Raw genomic sequence first — 21,600 nt, 5'->3', positions numbered from 1 at the left:
GCAAAGAAGTATGGTATTTTTGTCCATTGTCTTGATACAAAATTCTTCGGATTGAGTAATTTACAAGCAATAGGAACTTAGTTCTCATAATTTTGGAGCCTTGGAAATCTCAGATAAATGTGAGGACTTTCCCTCTGTTCTCACATGGCAGTAGAGGCAAATGTTTTGTTCTCATGTGGCTGAAGACTGTAGAGCAAAATAAATTAGCTAGTTCCTTCAAGAAATTGTGGTTCTCTAAATAGAATAAATAATAATAAATTAGTCACATACAGATAATCTCATTTTTATTTAGAAAATCTGCTGACTCAATTAAAAAGCTACAATATGTGGCCATTTGGTGCAGTAGATAAGTTACTGAATGGGACACCTGCCTCCCATATTGTAGTGCCTGGATTCAAGTTCCAGTTCTATTTTCAAGTCCAGAATCCTACAATGCACACTGTGGGAGGTGTCAGGTGACAGCTCAAGTACTTGAATCCCTACCACTCATGTAGGATATTGAGTTTCAGGCTTCTAAATCTGGCCAGCCCATACGTGCATTCATTTGGGGAGCAGACAAGCACATGGAATGGATTTCTCTCTTCTCTCTCCCTCCTTCCCTTCCAAATCTATCAATCAATCAATCTCAAAGCTACAAAAATCAACAAGTATATTTAGCAAAGTGGCATGGTACAGGATTAATACTCAAAATTTCATTTCAGTGCTATAATAAACCAGGCAAAAACTACAACACTTTCAATGATATCCTAAAAATGAGTACTTAGGAATAAACCAAATTCTAGGAGTACTTAAGAATAAACCATATTCAGCCAGCACCATGGCTCACTAGGCTAATCCTCCGCCTTGCGGCGCCGGCACACCGGGTTCTAGTCCCAGTCAGGGCGCCAGATTCTGTCCCGGTTGCCCCTCTTGCAGGCCAGCTCTCTGCTGTGGCCAGGGAGTGCAGTGGAGGATGGCCCAAGTGCTTGGGCCCTGCACCCCATGGGAGACCAGGAGAAGCACCTGGCTCCTGCCATCGGATCAGCCTGGTGCACCGGCTGCGGCGGCCATTGGAGGGTGAACCAATGGCAAAGGAAGACCTTTCTCTCTGTCTCTCTCACTGTCCACTCTGCCTGTCAAAAAAAAAAAAAAAAAAGAATAAACCATATTCAAGAATTATACACAGTAAACAATGTACTGTTTCACAAAGAACTCAAGTAATTTTAAAAGAAATGGAGATATGCATTGTTTATGGATTGGTTGATTCACTTTTTTTAAGATGATGGTTAATTTTTTTGCATCAAACTGACTAAGCTAAGAGATGCCCAGATAACTGGTAAAACATTAATTCTAAGTGTGTCTGTACATATACTTCTGGGGAGAGTGACATTTATGATACTTTGAAAGCATGATGACAATTTATTTTTTTACTCTCATGCTCTCATGTTCTTATGTGGGGGGTAATCCTCTGAACTGATGTACTGAGTAAAGAATGCCCTCATCAATGTTGGCCAGCATCATCCAATCTGTTGTGGCTTAAACAGAACAGAAAAGAGGCAAATGATAAATTTTCTCTCCAAATGGAACATCTATCTCCTCTTGCCTTTGAACATTGATATTCCTGCTTTTCAAGCTTTCAGATTTGGACTTAATCACATGAAGTACAGCACCAATTTGCCCAATTTTCTCACTTGCAGTTGACTTCTCTGCCTCCATAATAGCATTAGCCAATCTCCATAAGCCAGTTTCCATAAACTGTGTTTCTCGCCGCTAATCTCTCTTCCTCCCTCTCCCTCTCTCCACACACACACACACACACACACACATACACACACACACACACACACCCGTGACATATGACTGTCATCTATCTATTCTGTTTCACTGTCTCCAGAAAACCCTGATTAATAGTTCCCCATATTAACCCACAGAATCAATGCCATTTTTAACAAGATCTCAACAGATCACTTTAAAGAGACTAACAAGCTGATTTTAAATTTGTATGGAAAGGCAAATTGTCTAGTATATCTAAAACGTTTTCAAAAAGAAAGAATAAGTTTCTAAAACTTACAAGACCTGATTTTGAAACTTATAATGAAACAAGAAGCAAGACAGTTGGAGACAGGATACAAATATAGGGCTATGCATCAGAATATAGTCCAGAAACAGATCCATACTTATATAGTCTATTGATTTTCTAAGAAGATGATGAAGTAATTAAATGGGGAAATTGGTACTTGAACCACTAGGTAGCTGTCTAGAAAAAATGAACTTCTATCTTCATCTCAGATCACACAATTATTAACCACACCACAGATCTTATTGTAAAAGGTAAAAGATATATATTCTAAAATACAACAATAGGTTAGGCAATGATTTCTAAAAAGATATTAAACACACAGACTATATGTAGAATTTCATAAAACAGACTTAATGATGATTAAAATCTTTTACTTTGAATAGTTAAGTAAACAAAAAGTCAAGCCATGGGCCAGGAGAAAAGTTTTGTAAAGTATATATTTGGCAAAATGTTTTCATCTAGAGCATGTTAATAACTCGTATTACTCAACAATAGGAAAATAACCATATTCTTAAAAATTAGTAAAGCATTTACACAGAACACTTTATAAAAGAACAAATATGAGTGATTAATAAGCAGGGGAAAAGATGTTTGACATGATGAGATTTCAGAAAATGGCAAATTAAAACCACCATACGTATTAATACACCACTAGATTGACTAATGCTACATAGACTGAATATTCTAAATATACACCACAGAGGTCAGTGTTGTGGCACGTAGAAAGTATGGCTCCACCTTCAACAACAGCATCGCATGTGTGTACCTGTATGTGTCCTGACTGCTCCACTTCCAAATCAGCTCCTTCTGGTGGTCTGGAAAAAGCAGGGGAGGATGGCCTAAGTGTTTAGGCCCCTGCTACCCTCATGGAAGACTGCATGAAGCTCCTGGCTCCTGGCTTCAGCTTTTCCCAGCCCTGGCTAATGTGACCATCTGGTGAGTGAAGCAGTGGATGAAAGATCTGTCTGTTTCTTCCTCTCTCTCTGTAACTCTTCCAAATAAACAAATAAATAAATAAGTCTTTAAAAAATAAATGTGTGCAAGAGTGTGGAGAAACTAAAATTCTCATATATTACTTATCTGAATGTAAAATTACATAGCCACTTTGAAAATATTATGGAAGTATCTTGTAAATTTAAATAATGACCATTGTTTTCAAGCATTCCACTCCACATACTTATCTAAAATGAATGAAAACATCACTCTACCCAAGATGTGTACATGAATATTCATGTCAACATTGATCATAATGACTAAAACTTAGATAGAATTCAAATACTATCTAGAGTTAACTATATGACTACTCAATGATAATAGAAAATAGATTACAAATACATACAACAGCATGAATTAATCTCAAAATTATTATGCTAATTATAAATCAAAAAGAAAAGAAAACATATGAATCAATTTGTATGGCATTCTAAAAAGGGCAATATTATTGTGGAAGAATCAAGATCAGTAATTTCAAAAGTACAAAGATGTAACTAAAGTGAAGATGATCTATATTTTTTGTTGTTGCATTTGTACAGGCATTTACAAATAACAAAAATTAACTAGAATGTGCATTTAAGTCATAATGGCATTTATTACACTGCAAAGATGACTTAAAAATTAACATTTAAAACAAATGAAATAAAACCAATGCCTCATCCTGGATAGAATTACAGAGATTAGTGCAATCCTTAAAGAGTCAGATAACTAGTGTAGTTTCAATAATCTGGACTTTACAATACTCTAACATCCACTTAAATGAATTCTCATATATGCACTTGAATTCTGCAAATAGGCCTACTGACTTGGTTATTAACCAAGTAATGGTTAAAATTGCATTTGCATTTCCAGATTTATTAACTTGTGAAAACCAATTACTATGGCTTAAAATGCATTATAAATGGTTTGAAGTGAGTGAAACTTTCCCCCTGTCTTTCTGAAACTAAGATCAGAAGCAGCCTACATTCATATGGAATTAATAATAGTATACATTCACTGTGGATACCAGTGCAATTAATTCCCCAACCCTCTGTCATGAAATAGTCTAAAAGAACTTGTACTATCTAGACATTTCACAGATACAAATTAGTCTACTGTAATGAATATAACACAAATATTAAGCCAGAGGACCACAAAGTATCATGTTCATAGGGTGACTTGTTAAGATATATCCACTCCAAACAGTGGAAAATAAAAATTATAAAATCCAGAATATTACACTATTAGTGAAGTGTTAGTTTTCTAATGGTCTATGTCATGATGGAACATTTTCTTAAATGTAAAGAACGATGTATTTTCAAGTCATATTTCCCTCCAATAAGAAAGAACTGCATTGCTTAGAATAGTCCCTTCAATTCTAGAAGTAACATGTTTTACATTTAGAGCTATTATTTCAATATATTTATTGGCTGATAAGAAAAGCTTTCTTTTAATTTTGAAGAGTCCAGAAATAAAAAAGTAGGGCCTTAGGAGCCACTAAATATAGAAAAATTGTTCTAAAAATAAGCAATTTGACCTGATAGATCCTATAATTTAGAGATACGTGAAGTAGAAAAAGATTCCAAGTGGAGTTTATGAACAATTCTAATAGGAGAAGAGGCTACAGAGCCTCAGAATTCTGGAGCAAGCAATTCTATCTGAATCACTGAACTCCATACCAATCAAAATAGCATCTAACAGAGTATTTGGCTTGATAGAAATAGAAAACTTTACTATTCAACTTCAAGTGACTACCTGACTAGAGTGGCCCATTGTGACTACAGATTTGAATGGAATTAACACCATTCCATAATAGACTGGGAGATATATCCAAGACTGAGTATAAACAGCATAGGAGGGCACAACTAAACCTTACAAGCAGATTCAGAGCCTTTTAATATATTAGTGCTATATTATTACCTCTTCCTTGGCCCACAATATGGAGTATAAAGTATTCTAAAGAATATTCATATTGATTTTAGATAGGAGTGAATAAAAAGAATAAAAATGTTCAGCCTACATACTCATAGCCACCATTGAGGATCCACTATGGAAGAGGTATTAAGCAAACAAATAGATAGAAGGATATGTTCTCTTATCAGTTAGCCTCTGCCATTGGCCACCGCTGTACTGTCATAATGGGCTCATGGTGAAATAGTCATGAAGACAAAGATAGAACCTATGCATGAACCCTACAACCTGGATTACCACTAACCTAGGCTTATTTATGCTTATTTATTTTCTTATACTGTGATTGTCTAACATCCTAACAACACTAATGTTGAGACCCTGACAAAGTACTGCATCTTTCTAGCAGCCACTTCAAGATAAGCTGATTATGTTGCACCTCTTTTATTCAGGAAGCTACAGCTATTTATCATAGAGTCTTGGATAGCAGCACTATCTAGAGTTTTTTGAATGTTCTATCCACAGACATGTTATAAACAACAGTGCCATGAAAAAAGAAAACAGTGTTAATGAAAGGAGAATTAGAGTCACTTGTCTCCATAGTGTCTATTGACAGCCCAGCAAAGGAACGGAATAGTCTTTTGAAAATTATACTTAGAAATGTTATTCTACAAAGATGGTGACATATCTTCTAGGATGCAATGAATATTTTTAATCAATGACTACTTTACTGTCTTTCCACACATAACATACATATATCCAGGAACCATGAGATTGATGTAAGATTGGCCCCAGTACTCATATTGGATCACTTAGCATTTTTGCCCCTGCACATTTAGGCTATCTAGATCTCAATGCCCTGAATACCAAGGAAAGAAGGTTTGCATCAAAGGACAAGAATCCCATTAAAATTCAAGCTATGACTGCCAGCCAGTCATTTTTAACTTTTCATGCCCAAAGATAATCAGGCAAATAATAATCTCAATACTACCAGGAGAAATTGAGCTGGATCATAAGAAGGAAGGTTTTTTGTTAATCAATGGATGCAAGGAAGTATATGTATGGCTCCCAGGAAATCCACTACAGCTTTACTTGGTAATAACTTGTCCAATTTTGATGATAAATGGACAAGTTCTGAAATTATAATCTGAGGACACAGTAATTAGAAACTCAGACATTTCAAGAATGAGTGGCTTTGTCAAATCACTAATTAGCCACCTAAATCATTAGAGTTGTTAGCCAAGGGTGAGATAAATCTCGAATGGTTAGTAGAGAAAGAAAAAAAATTGTCAGTTACAAACTTGAGACAACCTGGAGCAACTTGAAATTATAGTTTGCCCCCATCAACTTCCCTTATGTTTCCTCAGGATAAGGCTCAAACGAAATCCTAGAAGAGCTGTTCCCAGATTAGATGATCTTAGACCATAAAGAGTGGACTGCTGTGATACCCAAGACACCCTTTAGGAGCAAAGCCCTCACCCTCCTAGTTCCTGAGGGCACATTGTCAATGATTTGTATGTTTCATCCTTGCCCATGAATCACCCTTGGTCAAGGAAACTATACCACCCAATCTTGCACCAACCTCCCAGGGTGACACCAAATCTAACCACGGGTTATACAGGGAAGCACATTCCCTGCTCTCGTTTTAATTTGATTGGTGACTCTTCAGGTATCCAAGCTTCATCACTGTGGAGTAGGATCAGCAAAAATTGCCTCGCTGTTCAATTTCTCACTCTGCCAACTCATGCTTCCCTCTTGTCCTTGCAGGTTTTATCCCTAACATACACCATAAAAAAACTCTCCTTTGATCATCTTTTCTGAAGAATTCAACCCAAGAGAAAAACTAGCACTGCCTGGCTTCGGAAGTTAAGACAAATCCTTTTGGGAGTAAAAACATGACTAACCTATGCCTACAAGACTCCGAACAAGAAATATCAATATCCAAAACAACCACCAAAAATAAGTCATCATGTGGCAGAATAACAACAACCCAAAACCCACAAACCTTATACTGAAAGATAATGAAAATGTATGTGAATGAAATTTGTTTAAAAACATTTAACACATAAACATCATAAAGTAAGAAGATACTATAGTATGATTTGGAAGATATAAAACTAAATAAACATTATAAAAACACTATAAGATCCATTGAAAAGGTTAAATATTAGATTAGTACAACTAATATGAGAATTACTGAATTGACAGTGAGCACTAAAGCAATTAAGAATGTAGCACATAGATAGGGTGCAAAAATAGGAAGTAAGGATTAAGTGATAAAATGTATGGGATGAGAAAAATCTAAAGACACCTGACTACTGGCCAAGGGACATAGAACAGGAAAGTTGGAAGAAAGGGAATAGTAGAAGATATATCGACTGGGAATTTTTTGAAATACTTATAGCTCTAGAAACTATAAATAAATAAATATTATATACTATGAAGAAAAAATAATTAGAAATCCCTATCTTTGTACATTCTTTTAAAATTACAGAAAGCAATTAACTAATAAGTTTAAATTGTTCCAGGTCAAAAGGACAATCAATGATGAAGGAATGATAAACCAGAAATGGTGTGGTGAGAAAATAACCATTATTCTAGAATGGTGTCTCCAGAAAAACCATCTTTCAAGAGTAAATATACATTTTAGTTCCTATTGAGACAATTTTGTTGCCACTTTTCCTCACTGGTTTGGAATTCAATTCCTTATTTATCCTGCTCACTCCACTAACTTCTCTCAACTCTATTTATGCCAAGATCTCCTGCCTTAATATAACATGTACCAGAATTAATATTTATTAAAATCATTTTACTTAGCTATTTTAGTCCATTTTTGCTACTATAATAGAATTCCATAGACTGGGTAATTTACAAAGAACAGAAACTTATATCTAACATTTCTAGAGGGAGAGAAGCCCAAAGTCATGGCAATGGCAGGTTCAGTGTCTAGGAAGAACTACATTCAGCTTCCCAGACAGTGCTTTGAATGACACATTCCCTGAAAAAGAATAATGCTGCGTTCTCACACGACAGAAGGCAGAGTAGAAAAGGGGTGAACTCCTTCCTTCAAATACTTTCAGAAAGTCATGAATCTGTTCATGAATGTGGAACTTTCATGATTTGCTACCTCCCAATAGACCCACTTATCAATCATATCTCATGGGAATTTAGTTCTCAAAACAGGAACATGGAGAACACACAGACAACTTGCTGGTTAAGAGACACATCTTAGAAGTGTACAGTGTCCTTTTTGCCCAAAAACTGACAACACAGATTTCATTCAGTTCTCTGACTCTGTGCCGTCTGTTACATACTATTTAAACTCACTCTGTTCTTTTTATCATGGGTATCCCAGACCCAGAGTTTTGCTGTACTTAGAACTATGCCTCTGGAACAAAACACAGGTGCAGTTCTCTTCTTATATCTTGCTCTTCTAAACTCCTTACAGTTATTCTATTGGGAGAAAAATATCCCCTATTTTTTTCTTCCTCCTCTTCCTCCTCCCCAATTCCTCCTCCTCCTCCCCTTCCTCTTCCTCCTCCCCCTCCTACTCTCCCCTCCTTCTCCTTCCCCTTCTCTTTCTTCTTTAAAGATTTATTAATTTATTTGAAAGTCAGAGTAGAGAGAGAGAAGGGTATGGGGAGAGATATCCACCTTCCATCCACTGATTTACTCTCCAGATGACCGCAATGGCCAGGAATGGGCCAGACCAAAACCAGGAGGGTTTGCAGAGGCCCAAACACTTGGACCATCTTCTGCTGCCTTTTTCAGGCCATTAGCATGGAGCCAGATCAGTAGTGGAGCAGCAGGAACATGAACCGGCACCCATATGGGATGCTGGTGTCATAGGCAGTGACCTTATCTGATATGCCACAATGCCAGCTCCTCACCTCATTTCTTTTGTTACAATTATTAACTGTTCTGAACAAATCCCTTAGCAGGTTTTCAGCTTTTACCCCTTTTGTAGGCAAGAGTTAAACACCTTTAGAGGAAAAGGATATATCTAAATTATTTTCCTCATCCATTCTCTATTCGGCTCCTATTTTAATGGACAAATTTCAGGTAATAGGTACTTAGCAATTATTGCAATTTTTAAATATGAGAATTATCTTTACAGACCTTTTGTTGTTGTTTCATGCAAAGGTTCCTTAAAGTAGGCTCATTAAATAAAATGTCAGCCTTCTGATACATTGAGAGTTAACAGCTTGAAATTTATAACACCTTATTTTCCATGGCAAATATTTTCATAATTTGGCTTCAAATCAGTTTTAAATTAAAAGAGAAAGAGTGAAATCATTTGGGTCTAAATTAAATAAGCATATTTTATATGTCTTAACCCAAAATATATGCTGATGCATGCTTGTATTGGTTTATCATATAAGAAAGTCCACATGTAAATTGATGGCAGGTTTCCAAGTAGAAAACAGATAAGCTAATTTAGATTTTTGGCAGTATTCTTCTATTTTCTCATCTAGGTGCATCATTGTATTAGTCATGGGAGAACAATGAGTTTTGCTAAATAGGGGATACAATTTTTTTCAAGTTCCCCTGTGAGCATTAAATGTGGAAAACACTTAATTGTAAACAATAAAGGAATGATCAGTTTTTCAGATACGTTTTGAAGTTATCTGCTGGAAATGATGGATAGAAAGAGAGAGAACAGAACTAAAGATAGATTTAGAAATGATTACATAGCTGCATATTCATATGCCCTATGAAAATTGAGCCACACAGGAACTGATAGGTAAATTGGAGTGGCAAGGCTATTGTTACAAATCATTCAGAGAATTCCATATAGAGCATCTGTGCTAAGATGAACAGCACAGGTGTGGCATATAAGTATAATACTGCTATATTCCATAAACCACCCACAAAATCTACTTTGAGAAATCTTGGAAATCTGCAGTCTTGATAACTGATTCTCATGAGTACGTAATAAAGCCTGGACTTTAACCAACCCTAACCACACATTAACCAATCTTCTACAATGTACTTAACACAAAATGAGAAACTAAGCCCCAAATTTTATTTCCAAGAAAATCATCAAGTCTCTAAGACTTCTTTATTAAATTAGACAATCATTGATAAATTTATTTATTTAATTTGCTATTCACTAATTATCTTGTTAACTGAATTGTTTGAAGACAAATAAATGAATAGTACCTGTCCTTATCTGTTCAAAATCTACTAGGAAGTTCAGAGAAAGTAATAACAGAAGACTAAGGCTTTATTAGAATAAATATTAAACTACAGTTAGTCACTTATTGTTAGATTTTCAATTTTCCAACCCCAGGCACACATATTTTTTTTTCCTTAGCTTTTATATCCACAGATGGAAACAATGAGCAAAATTAATCTAATAGTTATTGTATTCAAGTAAAGGTTTTTCTCCAAATTCATGTGCTAATTCAGCAAAGTGATATTAACATTTAGATAACTTGAATACCATATATTAATAAAGCATTAATTTACACAATTTCTTAATGACTAGAGATTTTCATATTCCTAAAGTCTTTTGCAATGGAAAAACTGAGCCAGTTAATTAGAATCCTATTGTAATCCTAACCCCCTCCATACTTCCTTAATATTGGACTATTCTGACCAAAAATGAACATATGTATTGTCTCTTTGTTCCATTTCACACATGATGTAATTGACTCATTTCCTCCATAATATTAACAAGATATCATTAACCTTCTCTAAAGAATCTAAACTGCTGAACAACAGATGCTTTACAGACAGGGAAAAATAGGTAGAAATCCTAAGTTATAAAGTCATTAGATGTATCTGGAAATAAAACTTCTCTGACAAGGAGAGCATGACATATTCATGGTATGAAAGAAGAAAGATAAATTAACAAAATAACAAAACGGGGAGCAGTCATTTAGCCTAGTAGTTGGAACATTTCTGTACCCCATCAGAATACCTGGTTTTGATCCTCAGCTCTGGCTTCTGACTCTAACTTCCTACTAATGCAGCCCCTGGGAGGCAGTGATGAATCAATAATCACATTCCTGACACCCACACTGCACTCACAGTTCTTGGCTTGGGCCCCAGCACAGCCCCCAAAGTGGCAGGCATTTGGAAAGTGAACCAGTGCTTGGAACTTTTCTCCCTGTCTCTTTCTCTCCTTCCCTCTCTCTCTCTCCTTTCCTCTATCTCTTTCTCTCTCTCTCTCTCTCTCTCTCTCACCCTCCCCCCCCCACCAGTGATTGGAATCAATCTCTTTCTCTCTCCCTCCCTCCCTCTCTCCCTCCCTCTCATAAATAATTTTTAAAACAAGAACTAATATCTCCCATGTAGATTTAGTCAACTGCAAATTCATCATGAGAAAGTTATAACTACATGAAATTTAACTATGCACTATTTTAACTATGTAAGTTTATTTCTGTTAGTTCCTATTGGGAAAGAACTGTTAGACACTTTTAGTATTATCTTTGCCAGTTACCACTTTGAATCACTGAATAAGTTACTGTTATTTCTAATTATTCTTCAATAAATGCAAAGAGCACTATGGTAAACGTATCCATTTAAAGGGTTTCCAGTTCATAAAATTGCTTTGATATTGAAGTAATACACATCAATGCATAAGTTGAATTCATTCCAAAATGAAATATGGATTTCTAGGTAAATAGAAAATAGCTGCTTACCCAGGTATTTTCATCCAGCTGGTGATTGTAAACATGGTATTACCAAATAGGCAGGACACTATTTTATTATAACCATGTATCTAGGATATGTATTCTTCAGTGACTCACATCCATAATTGACTAGCATATATAATAATCTATTTGTTCTGCTATATCTCACCAAACATTGTGAAATATTTACTCAATTTATCTAACTGATATAGAACGGTGTCAATAATTTTACTTCCCCTTTTCTGTCATTATGATTTAATTTTACAAGTTGTGTAACATCAAGAAGGTCAAGAATGTCACTTCTACTTCTGCCAGCTACAGCTAAGAAACAAAAAGAAAATCAATGATATGTCTGTTTTTAAAGGGCAGTGAATGGTAAATGAGAAAAATAATCTAAAATAATCTCATTCTTCTGCTTATTAGTGTGCTACTGATCACATTGGAAGTGGAAGGAATTAATAAATAACTGCAGTCATATACAGTAATATGACCTGTTAACATCCCTCCTCATGTGGTTTGAGTTTGAGTATAGATCAATGAGTGACATGCTGTTGGGAATGTGGGTGTCCCAAGAACGGTACTTGATATTTAGATGGCACTTTACAATTTAAGATGTATCTCCATTCTTGCCATTTAATTTCAATTTCCAGACAACCCTGACCCACTGTAAGGATAACATTGAATCTTTATTACCATTGCTATCAATATCTAGTTCAGGAATGACAATATTAATAGATTTCTAAATCTACTTGCAGTTACTGACTTTCTTCAAGCTGAGTATAAATCCAATTAGAGTGAAGAAAAAAGGAGAGATACTGAAAAGTGCTTTAAGCATGCAAATGAGATGGTTGTATTTTATATCTGTTGTATATATGAAGGAAGTATTTGTTTTAATTTAAATTTACTGATAATTTTCTTGATACATATTAGATATGGTATAATACATTATACACTCTGAGTTGTGCAAAAAGCAAATGCTGGAGTTCTTATCAACAAGGAGCTTGCAATTCCTCAAAAACAAGATAGATGCACTACACATAAATTGGAGAAAAATGTAAGAATAAATTAACCTTCCAGCCATGTGCAGTTTTTTCATCTGTATATGTTCAATAAAAAGCAGCTGCTAAATAATGTCTCATCATGTTTACATATAAATCAGATACAGGAAGCTCCACACTAACACTGATCATGTTCAACTGTTTCTCTGTGTGCTACTCTTATTTTACTGCTATGTTACAAATGGTAATATTGATTTCTAACAACCTGTTTAATAAGATTTATTTATTTATTTATTTAAAACTTACAGTTGAGAGAGAGAGAGAGAGAGAGAGATCTTCCATCCACTGGTTTACTCCCCAAATAGCTGCAGCAGGTGGGCTGGGCCAGGCCAAAGCCAGAAGCCAGGAGCTTCTCCTATGTGGGTGTAGGGGCCCAAGCACTTGGTCCATCTTCCACTGTTTGTCCCATGCCATAATCAAGGAACTGTACTGGAAGTGGTACAGCTGAGACGAGACATGAACTGGCACCCATATGGTTTATTAATGTCACAGGTGGTGGCTTTACTTACTGCATTGGCACCATGCTCTTGTTTCTTAAAGAAAGATAGAGGAAAGGCTGGTGTCCAACTGCTACATTTCCTAATCACTCTTCTTTTATGGGTTGCAGAAGTATACATCCCATTGCATACTCTTTATCTTTCATTATCATCATCTCTAAAAGAGAAATTGGTGGTTTGAACCTGCTGTTTAAAACGTGTCAATGTGGAGTTGGCGCTGTGGCATAGTGGGTAAAGCTGCTGCCTTCAGTGCCAGCATCCCATATGGGCAACAGTGCGAGAACCAGCCTCTGATCCAGCTCTCTGTTATGGTCTGGGAAAGCAGCAGAAGATAGTCCAAGTGCTTAAGCCCCCGTACCTACATGGGAGACCTGGAGGAAGCTCCTGGCTCCTGGCTCCTGGCTTCAGATTGGCACAGCTCTGGCCATTGTGGCCATTTGGAGAGTGAACCAACAGATGGAAGGCCTCTCTCTGCTTCTCTCTCTCCCTCTCTCTCTCTGCCTGCGTAACTCTGCCTTTCAAATAAATAAATACATCTCTAATAAAAATGAAATGTATCAATGTGGGTGGGCACTGTGCACAGCCAGTTAAGACACAGCTTGAGATACCCATATCTATATCAGAGCACCTTGGATCTAGTCCTGTGTCTACTTTCGATCCACTGCTGCTGCTGCAGCTTCCTGCTAATACACCTGGAAGGCAACAGGTGATGACCAAGTCCTTGGGTGTCAGCTGCCCAAGCTGAAGGAGTCCCTGGCTATCTTCAGCCAGAACCAGTCTCTTCCATTTCAGGCATGTGTGGAGTCTGCACATTTATGTTGATCACTGTGCCTCTCCAAAAAATAAATAAACTGCCAATGAGATAGGCATTTGGGAGAACTGCTATGACCCTGCCTGGGATGCTTGCATCCCATTTCATAGTACCTGGGTTTGAATCCAAGCTCTGTTCTTTATTCTGTCTTCCTGCTAAAGCACACCCTGGGAGTCAGCAGATGTTAGATCAAGTAGTTGGGTCTCTGCAACCCACAGGAGAGACCCAGATTGAGTTCTAGGCTCCCAGTTTTGGAATGGCCCAGCCTCAACTTTGCACATTCGTGGAGTATACCTGCAATGGGGAGCTCACTCTCTCTCTTCCTCTCTCTCTCTCTCTCTCTTGGTGTCTTTCAAATAAAAAAGTGAAATTAATTAAAAATCAGAAAATTTAGCTATGCTTGTAAATTTTCAGTGTTAATGAACAGAGATTAAACTCACTATAGTCTATCTCACCTACTCAGTGAAAATGTAAAATAAAACTGTAGCCAGAATACCAACAGCAACTCCTGAGGACTCCAGAAAATGAAGAGTCACACGATTGGATTGGGGGGCGGGGAGGGTCAACACTTGGATAACAGCCTGCAGTACATTAATATTGTATTCCCCCTTTATCTTTTGTCTTTGAACCAAGGGCAGCCCAATTGCAGAATGCATAGTAAATAACTTTGAAATAAAACCCACCCTCCATTTCTGTTCAAGTGAACAGCAAAATAGGACTCTGTGAGCTTAAGAACACTTTTATAACAAAACATTATTCTGATCAAAATAACTAGGAAAAGGCTCTGCCAGGCGCCAGAAACTGTGAGAGGTGAAGAGCAGATGACTGGAGAGAGGATCCCCTAATTATGTAAAAGAACTGATAGAGGCCTTGAATCAGTAACGTGTTGCAATGGGTGGAACAAACACCAAATAGCATATCATAGTCTTGAAAAACTGAACTAATATGTAAACCACGGTCCAAAGGCCATACTGCTTGAGTGACTCATGCATGGGACAGACTAAAACAGCATGGAAGGACATGAAAATTGTAGCAACAGTAAATCAGAAATTGACACAGAACTTGCAGCTTGGTGCATTGTCTACTATAAATAAATAAACTCAGGGTGAATATTTTCCCTAATGATTAAGCTGTTAGTTGGAATAGCTGCATATTATACTATAGTGTCTGAATTTAAGTCCCAGCTCTGCTCCTAATTCCAGCTTCTTTCTAATGCACACCCTGTGATAATGGTAATAATGGTTCTAGAAGTGCATCCCTTCCAATCATATGGGAGACCCTGACCGAGTTCCCAGCTCCTGGCTTTGGCCTGATGAATCCTAGTCATTATAGGTATTTGAATAGTGAACCAATGGATGGGAGTTCATTCTGTATATCTCAACCTCAATCTCTCTCTTTCAGACATATAAGTAAACACAAATTTATAAATGAATATATTAATCAAATAACTTGACATTCTCTTATTGAATTTATTGGGAACCAGAGTCACATAGGATAATATTCAGAATTCCCAAGAAACAATCCAGAGTTCAGCATAAATAGACTCAGGAAAAATCCAAACAATTTTCATGGAATTGTGTTGGAATTGTAAGATAAAGAAGAATGATTTTGTCTTCTTTATTTGAAAGATGGAGTGACAGAGATGGAGAGAAAGATATCTCTCATGCACTGGTTCAATCCCCAAATGGCTACAATAGGTGTGCTGGGCCATGACAAAACCAGAAGCAGGAACTCCATCTAACTCTCCCATATGGGTGGCGAGTACCAGGCTCTTGAACCAGCCTCCTGATTGCATTAGCAAAGGAATGGACTGGAAATGGGGCAAGCAGAACTCAAATTGGCACTCCAATATGGATACAGGCATCCCCAAAGACAGTATAGCTGGCTGTTCCCCAACACTCACCCCTAGACAAAGATTTTAAAACAGTTGACATAACTGTGCTCCATAAAGCAAAGGCTAACACTCTTGAAATGAAAGAAATTCTCCACAGAAAAATGGAAAACTATTCAAAACCAACTAGAAATATATGCATTGAAAAATATAGTAATTATAAATTAAAATTTTATGAACTAGACTCAGTAGTGGAATGGAAAGATAGGAAAGACAGTTTGTAAACTTGAAAATGGAGCAATAGAAATTATCCAACCTGAAGAACAGAAAGTAATAAAAACTAAAAATCAGAGATTTAGCAAAGCATCAGGAATCTGTGGGATCTATCACAAGATCTAACATCTATGTCATTAGATTCTTAAATGAGAGAAGAAATTTTCCCAAAAAATTTTGAAGAAGAAATAACAGCTGAAAACAAACAATTTGTCTAAGGATTCAAATTTACAGATTGTTGAAGCTCACAAAACTCTAAAACAGTAGGGTACATTAAAATAAAACCATCTCCTCAAACCTAATCATCAAAGTGCTACAAATTATATGCCTATATATCAAAGACTCATAGATATAGATATTGTTAAAGGTACATAGGTATAGTGAGATAAAACGTTACATATTGGGAAAATTTTTCTAGTGACTACTTATATATCACTAGAATCGTTAGATGCCAGAGAAGGACACTGTTAATGAGTTGGAAAAAAAGAATTGTGAATATATACATTATCTACTCAACAATTTTTTTTCAGGAATAGTACGTAACAAAGGTAATCTCAGATGGAGAAAAGTAGGAGAATTTGTTAACACATGAATTTTCTAAAAAGTACTATTAAAGGAAATTTTGTAGCTCTATGTGGAATAAGAAAAAAAGGAATATTGAAACTTCAATAGTAAAAGAAAATGGTAAATATTTGGTTAAACATTCTTACTCTAATTTTTTAAAAAATATATACTTATTAAATATATATGTGCATCTATCAGTGTATGTAATTACTATTATATATATAATATGTATAATTATAAAAGATACATTTATAACATATAGAACTATTAAAGGATATATATATATTACTATATGCAAAACATTATCTGATGGTATTTCTGATGTATGCAAATCTAATGCAAGTGGAAACTATAATATAAAGCAGAGAAGATAATGGGACCCATATAATTGGAAGGCTACTATATATGAATCAAACTGGTAAACTGTTAACTAGTCTGTGAAAGTTAGATAAGTATATAATAATCCCTCCAGAAATCACTAAAGATTAGATACACAATATAGTCAAAAGCTAACAGATAAATGAAAATGGAATACTAAAAATTATTTAAATAATCCAAAAGGATCTCAGGTGAGACAGAATGAAATAACAAAACCCTTCTTTTCTAAAATATTTATGTATTTATTTATTTAAAAGGCAGAGTAACAGAAGAGAGAAACAGAGTAAATGAGAGAAAAAAAGAGAGAGAGTTTCCCATCTGCTCATTCACTCTCCAAATGGCCTTGTAGAATGCCAGCCCCAGTAAAACCCTTCTTGGCTCTCCTTTTTATTTCTTGTTCAGCTTAATTCCTAAGATCCTTAGATGTTGTTCCCTTTTAATTTGTATTTATCTATTTGACTTGATCAGCTCTTGTCCTGACTGTTGATGTACAATGTAATACTTTATCCATTTTAGTTTTTTCTCTTTGTTTTGTTCTAGTACTATTGGTTGAACTCTGTGATTAACACACAATTATTCTTAGGTGTTTAAATTTTAATTGAAAAGTGATCCCTGTTAAATATAAGAGTGGGAATAAGAGAGGGAGGATATGTACAATTTGGGACATGCTCAATTGGACTTACCCCAAATGGTGGAGTTAGAATCATGCCAGGGGATCCCAATACAATCTCATCAAGGTGGCATGTACCAATGCCATCTCACTAGTCCCAGTGATCAATTTCAGTTCACAATTGATCACACTGATAGGTCTAAGAGTCAAAAGGATCACACAAACAAGTCTAGTGTCTGCTAATACTAGCTGATAGAATCAAAAAGGGAGAGAACAATCCATCATGGGAAGCGGGATACACAGTAGACTCATAGAATGGCAGATGTCCTAAACAACACTCTGGCCTCAGAATCAGCCCTTAAGGCATTCGGATCTGGCTGAAGAGCCCATGAGAGTATTTTAGGCATGGAAAGCCAAGACACCCTGGGGAAAAAAAAAAAAAAAAAGGAATACCTAAATGGAAGATCTCTGTAAGTGAGATCCCCGTGGAAATAATGGGGCCATCAAAGAAGGAGTTACCTTTCTCTGAAGGGAGGAGAGAACTTCCACTTTAGCTATGACCCTGTCGGAATAAGATTGAAGTCGGTGAACTCAGGGGGCTTCCATAGCCTTGGCAACTCATCACTAGAGCCTAAAGAGATTACTGACACCATAAACAAGAGTGTCAAATTGTTAAGTCAACAACAGGAGTCACTGTGTACTTACTTCTCATGTGGGATCTGTCCTTAGTGTGTTGTTCAATGTGAAGTAATGCTATAACTAGTACTGAAACAGTATTTTACACTTTGTGTTTCTGTGTGGGTGCAAACTGATGAAATCTTTACTTAATATATACTGAATTGATCTTCTGTATATAAAGAGAATTGAAAATGAATCTTGATGTGAATGGAATGAGAGAGGGAGCGGGAGATGGGAGGGGTGTGAGTGGGAGGGAAATTATGGGGGGGGGAGCCATTGTAATCCATTAACTGTACTTTGAAAATTTATATTTACTAAATAAAAAATTTTAAAAAATTAAAAAAAAAAGATGAAGAGAGAGACAGAGACAGAGAGAGAAACAGTGATCCCATTTACTAGTCCACTCCCTAAATTATGGGAGCAAGAAAAAAAATTCCAATGTATTCAGTATGACCACTATGAATCCAACCACTGAAGCCATCACCTGCTGTCTTCCACAATACACATTAGCAGAAAGATGAAGTCTGGAGGAGAACCATAACTCAAACCCACCCAGTATCAGATATGGGCATTTAAGTACTATCTTAACCAGTAGGCCAAATGCCCAGAGTTTAAATGTTCTTAAAGGTCTTGTCTGTTCTGCTTATCATCAGGGTTGTGTTATATATACCTTTTCCCTCTGTTTTTCATGCTCAAGACACAAGATATTTGTTTCTACTTCTGTAACACATTGACCATTTCCATTGACATCAATGTGCATGCTGCTAAGTGGGCCCAGAATATCTCCCCCACCTCAATCCATAAACACACATGCTTTTTACCCAATTACTACTCTTCTTTTGGTTCATTTAGGTACAATCCCATGTACCCTGAAATTTCTTGCATACTATTTATGCCAAAATTTCTTATACAAAAGCAGCTTCAGAAATTCTGTGCTTAAGGAAATGGAAACTGAAAATCTGGTCAGAAGAGAGTTAGGGCAAGTGTCCTGAACTTCTCTTTGTATGCATTATTTTCATTGAAACAATAGCTGATAGCAATACATGTGTTAACCTACCACTTAAGATGCCCGCACCTGATATGGGTGTGGCAGTTCAAGTCCTGGCTTTTCATCTTCCCATCCAGTTTCTTGCTAATGCACGTGAGAAGACAGTGGATAATGGCACAAATGCTTGAGTTCCAGCCACTCATGAGGGAGAGCCAAATAAAATTTCTGCCTCTGCCATTGGCCTGGTGTAGCCTCAGCTGTTGCAGGTACTTGGGAAGTGAACTAGCCTATGGAAAGTCTCTCTCTCTCTCTCTCTCTCTCTCTCTTCCTCTCTCCCTATTATTTTACCATTCAGATAAATTAAATATTTTAAAATAATATCAATACATTTTCTTGTCATCATCAGACTTAGACAGGTGCTTGCCAGGCTCTGTGCAGGGAAGGTGGTAGATAAAGAATGTTAAAATGAAAAGTAAAGAAATAGTTAATATACATCTTCTGACACTATTGTGCACAGTCGTGTGTGTGTGTGAGAGAGAGAGCAAGCAAGAGAGAAAGAGAGAGGGAGGGAGAGAGAGAGAGAGAGAGAGAGAGAGAGAATAATTTTTAAATGTTTATTTTCCTCCAAGCATGGAGGACTCCAATCATATAATGTTTTCACCTTGTATTATGTTTGTACAGTGTATTCAAAATTATCATTTTTCCTAGGAGGGTAAAATGTTAAAAAAAGAGAGAGAGAGAAGCTCATACTGCGCCTTGGTCCCCAACTTCTAGTGCCTAGAAGAAAAGCAATAACGGGGAGAACAAATATATCAGAATCCAGGATAATAATTCTTATTTCCTGTTTGTTTTCTATCTTGTCCACGAAAATGCAGGCTTCATAAAGACAACGATTTTTATGTGCTTTGATATTAATTATACTCTCAGTGCTTAGAATAGTACACATTGTGGGTGTTTAACATTATCTGTTGAACGAAGTAAATGAAAAGATTGATTTTCCTCTCTCCATGAGGACAGAAATTATATCTATTTGGTTCTCCACTGTATCTCCACTACACAGTATGTTTCCTGACACTTAGTAGACATTCAAAAACGTGTTACATGAAGAAAGTATATTTTTAAAAGTTTAAGTAAAGGAAATTAGTGACAATCATTTTAATCAAAAAAGTTCATGGGTTTTATCTTTTTTCCCCATAGTCACCAAAATTGTAAGATTATAAGAATTGGGGATTAACTGATTAACTAAAGTCCTTTTAACACTTCTATATCTCTGGTTCTATACTGGGCTCTTTGCATACATAATCTTTGTAATCCTCTTAACAATACTCCCATACATCAAATGAGAAAACTGAGATTAGGACTAGCTGCATAATTTGTCAAAGTCTTTGACAAGTAAGTGGTAGAATTTGGCTCCATTTGACAGTGTAATCCTTATTTCTCTTCCAATTTCTCTTTGATTATCTACCTATACATAGACTCACATAGCATATATAGAATTTCTCCTTGTAGAGTAGATACTGATTAGTTCTCAGAGTCCAGCCCATTTTCTCACAAAGTATAGTCCATATAAAGTCCAGGAGGACAAGACTCAAGACTGTAGTGAATCAATGTTAGTAAGAGACATGTTGTCTTGACAATACCTCTAGCCCTCTGAAAAGTTCTTAAGGAGTTTCACAAGTATTTTGTGCTTTTGTCTTACTAATTCCCTGCCTACTCCTGTGATTAGCTTCAGTCTGGTTTAAACACTGATTTCATATGTATGCATTCTACTTCTATAAAATGGAAATATTATTTATCTTATCTGGCTTCTGAAGAATTAGAAGCAAGGCTTTTCAAGTTTCTAGGAGGAAATAAGATCTCAAAAACAGTTATTAGGTGAAAGGAAGCTTTTATTGTCTTTTATGAGCAAGACTAGACGCAAGAAATGCATACTAAATAGGTATATAATCATTTACAGTTTTCTATGGGATAAAGAACCAAAATATAATAATTCCTTCATTTTCTCAGGAAAGTAATTAACAGAGACTATAAAAATGAGATGGAGACTTCTAAAGGCCAATAGAACTACTCCGAATAGTCTGTATGTTGAATGTATCAAGAACTTAACAATTTGAATAAAATTCATATATATTTATTTTCTGGTTTATACATATGAAAAAATAACCATTACTATCACTTGATTGAGGCTCATACAAGGACATCTGATGACATTTTAGATGTTCTATATCTAGGCCATGGCCAGGCCTAGATTATAGCCATGGATTTTAAATCTCTAGGTACAATGCACTTTCCACTGAAATAGACAGTGCAGTAGAAAATGTTACTTTCACAT

The 21,600-nt window shown here is 36.1% G+C and overlaps 2 long non-coding RNA genes across 2 annotated transcripts in view; one reads left to right on the top strand and one right to left on the bottom strand.

The window, feature by feature from the left end:
• The window catches only part of LOC138848643 (uncharacterized), a 31,741-nt gene extending 23,870 nt beyond the window's left edge, over positions 1–7,871 (top strand). Inside the window, exons 3-4 of the long non-coding RNA XR_011386715.1 lie at positions 6,707–6,968; positions 7,468–7,871. This is a non-coding gene — a long non-coding RNA (uncharacterized lncRNA). The remainder of the gene's footprint in view (positions 1–6,706; positions 6,969–7,467) is intronic.
• The window catches only part of LOC103347702 (uncharacterized), a 465,165-nt gene that overhangs the window by 108,966 nt on the left and 334,599 nt on the right, over positions 1–21,600 (bottom strand). The window lies entirely within an intron of this gene.

Source organism: Oryctolagus cuniculus, chromosome 2 (assembly GCF_964237555.1).
Source record: "Oryctolagus cuniculus chromosome 2, mOryCun1.1, whole genome shotgun sequence".
Classification (NCBI taxonomy): domain Eukaryota; kingdom Metazoa; phylum Chordata; class Mammalia; order Lagomorpha; family Leporidae; genus Oryctolagus; species Oryctolagus cuniculus.
This window is presented reverse-complemented; position numbering and strand designations above follow the sequence as displayed.